At 45.3% G+C, this 6,642-nt stretch overlaps 1 long non-coding RNA gene across 2 annotated transcripts in view; it reads right to left on the minus strand.

The window, feature by feature from the left end:
- LOC112548742 overlaps window positions 1-6,642 on the minus strand; it is a 49,558-nt gene that overhangs the window by 29,811 nt on the left and 13,105 nt on the right. For both annotated transcript variants that reach the window (XR_003092348.1, XR_003092349.1), the window contains exon 2: window positions 1,702-1,775. This is a non-coding gene — a long non-coding RNA (uncharacterized LOC112548742). The remainder of the gene's footprint in view (window positions 1-1,701; window positions 1,776-6,642) is intronic.

A 6,642-nucleotide genomic window follows, 5' to 3' on the forward strand; every position in this document is an offset into this window, starting at 1 on the left:
TTCAGTCATTTGCAAATGTCTATAGACCTCGTTTGACAAGATGTTGTACAGATGCAGAATCCCTTGACACTACAAGAAGAAAAGAAGTGGTTCATGGGCTAGGGTGTTAGATATTTTATGCTAACAGATAGAACAGAAAATATGAGAACTAAGGTGGAAATTAATGCTATGGTTTATAACTGAAAGTATTAGTTTAGTTCTGTGCTTCTAATCATCCCTTTTAGACCTTTATAACTGTTGGTGATATACACATGAGAGAAATCAGATACACTGTAGAGACCCAGGTTTGAAAAGGTGAGTGCTTAACATTATCCCACTGACCTACCTGCATATTCTCTGAAGGACTGGGTTATAAATATAAAGATATTGTTTACTGGGAATCACCTGAAGAACAATTTTTTATAAAGAAAGGCGATTTAAGTATCTGTAATAGAATCAGTCCCTCTGCTTTTGAAGATATTTTTATGTTGCTTAACATCCTTTTCTGTAGTTCAGCACCTAGATTCAGAGAAAGTTTCATGCAGTAGCTCTCAACCTTTATAGACACCCATTGGAAAATGCCAGCTCTTAGCTTTTACTCATATTTTAACCAAAAAAAAGAAATAATAGAGCAATTTTCTGTTGTAAAGAACTTCAAAAGACCACAACAAGTCAAAATGTTTTTGATGATGTGGATTCCTGTTTGAAATCCCTGGGTTTACCTTGTGAATTGTGTTTTATAGTTTCATAGTTGGTAGGGTCAGAAGGGACCTGAGCAGATCATGAAGTCCAACCCCCTGCCATGGCAGGAAAAAGTGCTGGGGTCAAACGACCCCAGCAAGGTGTTCATCTAACCTCCTCTTAAAGACCCCCAGGGTAGGAGCCAGCACCACTTTGCTTGGAAGTTGGTTCCAGGTCCTAGTCAACCTGACAGTGAAGTAGCGCCTCCTGAAGTCTAGTCTGAATCTACCCTCTGCCAGCTTGTGACCGTTATTTCTAGTCACTCCTGGTAGTGCTCGGGGGAACAGGGACTCCCCTAATGCCTGCTGGTCTCCTCTGACTTGTTTGTAACAGGCCACTAGATCCCCACCTCAGCCTTCTCTTGGAAACTGTAACAGAGTCATGGCTTCAACTCTGTTACTAAGAGGGGTCAGCAGCTGAGGATAATTACCATCCAGCAGGGAAAAGGTGCGACACTCCCTCTGGAGCCAGTGAGGCTCAGGAAGGAGGGATAAGAAGGGGAGAAGACCCAACAGAAGGGGCCTTCGGGCACTTACAGATTGAGAGAAGTGGGTGAGGAGCCCTGCGGTGAGAGATTCAGAGGAAGTCCCAGAGGCAGGGGCTCACCCTCACAGACAGCAATGAGGTTATGGGACCGATCTGCCCCTCGGATTACTACATACCTGAAAAAGTCAGCTTCTGCGGTGAGTCACAGGGAACGGAGCAGCAGCGCGGTGAAAAGCTGCGGCTGTGGGCCAAGACGCGGTGGGCTTGCCTGGGAGAAAAGGGGGCGGGGGACTGCCCAATCCAGCCCTGAAGATACAGGACCCTGATCCCTCACCGGAGGATGAGAGGGCAGGGAGGAAAAAGAAAAAGAGACTGCGAAAGACCCGCGTTCTGCACGCCAGCACAAGACACGGCCGGGGAATCCCGGTGTCGGCGTTAATCAGCTGCTAATGAGGCAATTAGGGGATGATCTCTGAGACGACGCGTAGTACTTACCGTCTGAGTCAAGATGAGGATCCACCAGAATACACGAGGGGTCTCTGAGGAACTGCTCCCTTTGCCTGGCATTCCTAGAGAGAGTAAGACCAGACTAAGAATAATAAAGCACCAGTATCAGACATCGATCCAGTGTGGTCCTTTCCAGGGGTACCTGCACATGTAACATTTCCCTCCTCAATTTTGTTTAAAGATCAAAAGTCGTGGCAGGCGAGAATCTCGGGGTTAGGGGGTATCCGACTCGGACCCGCTGACAGAAACCAACTATGAAATAGATTAATTAAATAAACTACATTGGGCACCTACACATGAGCAGTAAGGCTGCTCTGATGCACTGTAATTACAGCATGTCAGAGCAGATTCAATTAATTGAGCATGATAATTACTGCACTGCAGAAGACTCCAGCATCTTGTGTATCAGTGTCCACACACTTAAAAATGGTGGTGGGGGTGCTTTAACTAAAGCTCATTCGACAAGCCCCCCCCACCCCCAGAAGACATGTATAAATACTCATTATGCACATATTTACTCAAATGCAAGACGAGGTCACCCCCCCCATCAGCATGGGGGGAAAATCCCCTTGTTTTACATTCATATATAAAAAAACACATTAAATACATTACCTATTTTTGAACTGCTGCTAAAAGCAATGTGTGCTCAGTAGGGGTGTGTGAAATGGGCTGTATTTGATTTGGATTCAGATTTGGCCGAATTGAATTGGGACAGTGATACAAATCAACAAATTGAATTGCTGTCTCTTGAATTGGGTGCACCCCTGCTTGGTGATCGGACATAGGGGGACCCAGGACGACCCCCACAGACCCAGGAAGCACCAGTCACTGAGCCAGGGGTGAGGGGAGGGTCTGCTGCCAAGCGCACTGGAAACCCCCCATGCTCCCGTGGGACACTCCATCCATCCCACCATCTCAGTGTTCATGAGCCACCTGGTACCTTGACGTATGTCGAAAAAATATTCAAAGCTGTGTCTATGTCCAAATTATTGAATCTCTCTGAATCTCTCCAAATATATTCAGAGGGTTCCAATTTGATTTGAAAAGATTAAAGGTTCTCATGATTTGATTTGGATTCGGTGATTCGGCCACCGAATTGGGCTGAATCTCCGCCACATCAAATCAGTGTCTGAAGCTTTGCAGAGTCCTAGTGCTCACTAATGGGAACCAGCTATGAAATAGATTAAACGTAGCCAACAGTGGGACTCTGGTTTAACTTAAACCAGGAAGGAGTCTGGGACAGACATTGCATAAGCTGGTTTGACTGAAATCAGTTAACTCTGATACTACATCCAACCAGGTTTATCTCAAACCTGTTTTAGCCATTTTCAAACTGGTTTATGTGCATTGAACTGTTACAGGTTTAAACCAGTTTCTGATCACTTAAACTGGTTTATGTATAATGTATGTCCCTAGCCATAAAGATCTGTTCTACTCAATGCCCAGGTGGAGGAGGAGTTAGGACATGTATTTTAGATACAAAAATATGTTAAAAATTCTATTTAAAATAAAATGAAAAGGAATACATGGACTCTAAGGTAAAAATGGACCGTTAATGGGTTAAAATGTGTAATCTTTTTGGTGGATCCCTTTCTGTTGAACTATTTTTACAATATAATAGTCAGTGAAGATGCTCTTTGGACCCAATATTTAAATGTTGTAAAGGCTTTTCCCAATTTTTTAGTTATGTAGTACTCCAGTACTGTTATTTTAGGAACAAATCATGTACATATTATTTCCTGCTTGTTTAGTTTAGATTAATTTAGCACCATCAGGTCCCACAGTAAGGATAAAACTTGGAGTTTGATATCCTTTTGCTAATTGGGGGAAACAACAACCAAAGAACAATTAAAATAGCTGAGCAGTTAGAAGTGTGGAAAACCAGCTATTATATCTCCAGTCATGTTTTTTTATGGTAAAGAATTTGTTTCTGATTTTGATTTCTTACAATTGCAGTGCTGATTGAGGAGTGTGTCTGAGAAAATGGGTATAAACCTTTTCCAAATTTAGCCAGGAAAAGGGTAAAAATATCTCCCTTTAGTATGGGACGAACCACAGTGTGAAATTTTCAGAGTAGTAGTGCTGGACCTGGGTGTGCTTCCTATCCACAGAGTAGCTAGATGAGGGGCGGGCAATTATTTTGGGTGGAGGGCCGCTTACCCAGTTTTGGCAGGCTGTCGAGGGCCTCATGGATAGCCCCGCCCCTGGTCACCATCTTGGGACCAATGTCCCAAGGCCAGCACTGGTGGGGCCCAAAGCGGGGCACAGGCTGGCAGGGGTCTGTGGAGCTGGGCTGGGCTGCACCAGCAGGGAGGGCAGGGACCGGGGGGGGGGGAGGGGCGGGCGCCCGCCCCATGGGGCCCCCTGCCAGCCGGGACCCTGCGCTCCTGCCACCCTGCTCTGGGACCCGCTGGCACTGGCCTTGGGACATCGGTGTGGGCCCCATGTTCCCACTGGCTCCCGCATGCACTCACACCCAGTGCCCCCCAGCCCTGCAATACAAGTGGGGGGCAGCACGGGGAAAAGTGACCCCTTTCCCGCCCCGTGACTGGCACTCTGCTGCAGGTACTCACAGTCCATGCGGAGCTGTCTGGAGCAGGCACAAGCAGCCCCATGCAGGCTGCAAGTGACTACAGTGTGGAGCACTGGCCATGGGGTGAGTGAGGAGTTGCTTTTCCCCATGCTGAGCACCAGCTTGTAACCCAGCCCCGCTGCCAGCCCTATTTGAAATTTCTGAGTTTATCATGTGAATTATGTTTGTACGTCTATATGTGGCACTCCATGGTACCCTGGAAAGGATTTTAAGGCACTCCATGGTGCTTCAGCATCCTGGTTGAGAATTACTGTTTTATGCCCTGTCCTACATATAAATAAATCCTAATGCAACAGGCCTTAAATCCCCTGTCTGGGTATAGTGTCCTTCCTTGCCAGTTACAACCTGTTAGAGTGTATAATTTAATACAGGTAAATATTTTCTAGTATGGATATCTGTATTATGAAGAGGATGACTCTGTACATGGAATACCTTGATATGGTTGCCTGTTTGATAGTTGGCACATTAAAATGGTATGTTAAACTTTGCTAGGGACAGACATTCAAAAAGCCTTAGGTTGCACTGATTCAATCTTTTCAGGTTAGTCTAACCTGCCTAGGCTGAGGCAGTTTGTAACCACACAGACATCACCTCTGGACTGAAAAAATGCTGGCACATGCCTGCAATTGCTGAGAAGCTGGGGGGGGAGGGATGCTAGAGGAGCCCTCCCTTCCATTCTACAATGCTGAGTGGAGCATGGCCAGGCAGGCAGGAAGCTCTGATTAGGGAGGGGTTGCCCCCCCCCAATTCTGAACAGGCCCTCATAGAATTGAAAACTCAGTGTTTATCATCCCATTAAGAAAACAATGGAGGAACATTACTAGCTACCTGTTGATTCTACCTTTATCCCATTTGCTACATAACAGACTCTAGCCAGCATGTGCTCTGCTAACTAATGCTGAGAGGTGTCTGTATAAGGCAGAGGGGACAGAGGAATCCTTGCTTAGCAGGGAATGGGGCGGGAAGGGTGCAAGTCAGGCAGACACCTGCAGTCTCTGCCGAGCTCCAGCCAGGGAGCAGAGGGGAGGGGCCAGCTCTGCTCTAAAGTAGAGAGCCGCACACAGCCCACAAAGCATGCCAGGATGCCAGGGGAGTCTGGTTTAACTTAAACTAGCAAGGGGTCTGGGACAGACATTGCATAAACCGGTTTGACCCAAATCAGTTAAGTCTGATACTACATTCAACCAGATTTATCTCAAATGGTTTATGTGCACTGAACATCTGTTCTGATACAGGTTTAAACCAGTTTCTGATCACTAAAACCGGGTTATGTGTAATGTTGTCCCTAGCTTCAGTGACAAATGTCAGTCTCCTGTACCAGGCTTACCTACCAGCGCGCACATTTTTGCAGATGTTTTCCCCTAGGTAACTGGCCTATGATGAAAAGGAATAGAAGCACAGATATAAACTTCATTCAAACAACATTAAAAGCTAGACTACAACTAGGGTAGTGCAAGTCTGGCTTACAAAGAAAATCACAAGCCAGAATCCAACAGTTGTCAATGCTGGAGGGATGGGGAGAGGCATTTTACAGACCACATCTCACCCCTCTCATAGCTTTGCTTTACATCCTCATAGATGCTATATGGGCTGTCAGGAAGAGAAGGGGTGTCTATTGGAAGCTTTTCTTTTTCCTACCTTTTAGAGTAGTGTGCGTGTACATCTGACTATTTCTCAGTCATCTTTCATTTTACTGTGACAAATGGAGAAGATTGCAACTGCATGCTTGCCCTGGGTTTGCATTGTCATTAATCAATTTCTTCAGTGGACTGTGGTGAAAAATGGTTGCCCTGCCTAGCATTTTCATTTTCCAGGTAATCCCTGTGGATGATATTGCATGCTGATTGCTGGGGGAACACACACGTGAACATGCACACACATGCACTCCCCCCTCTCCCTCCCAAACTGAGAGAGCTAGCCAGGAAGGTGGTAAGCCAAAGAGCCTTATTTTTACAAGACAAGAACTCTGATACAAAAAGATTTTTGAAGTGCTTTATTTTGTAATCAACTTTTTGTAAGGTGAACAGTTGAAATGGGACATTAAGGAATTATTGATCTGTGTATATTCAATAATTGTAATGCTTTCATTTCTGTGACAAGCATTATTGGATTTGCATGGCTGAATTCTAAATTGCCCTGCTTTCATTGTGAAACCCCTTACTGCAGGAGTGCCTGCCTATTACTATCATTTTGTGGTTTCATTGGTCCCTATTAAATATTGTTGCAGATTTCATGTTAATATATAATTTATTTTGATAACTTAAAGCTGTAGCACTCTTCAGGTTCCTCAGTGCACTCTTCAGGTTCCTCAATCAATTACTTTTATTGTGTGAGAG

This window comes from Alligator sinensis, unplaced genomic scaffold, assembly GCF_000455745.1.
Source record: "Alligator sinensis unplaced genomic scaffold, ASM45574v1 scaffold1863_2, whole genome shotgun sequence".
NCBI classification, from domain to species: domain Eukaryota; kingdom Metazoa; phylum Chordata; order Crocodylia; family Alligatoridae; genus Alligator; species Alligator sinensis.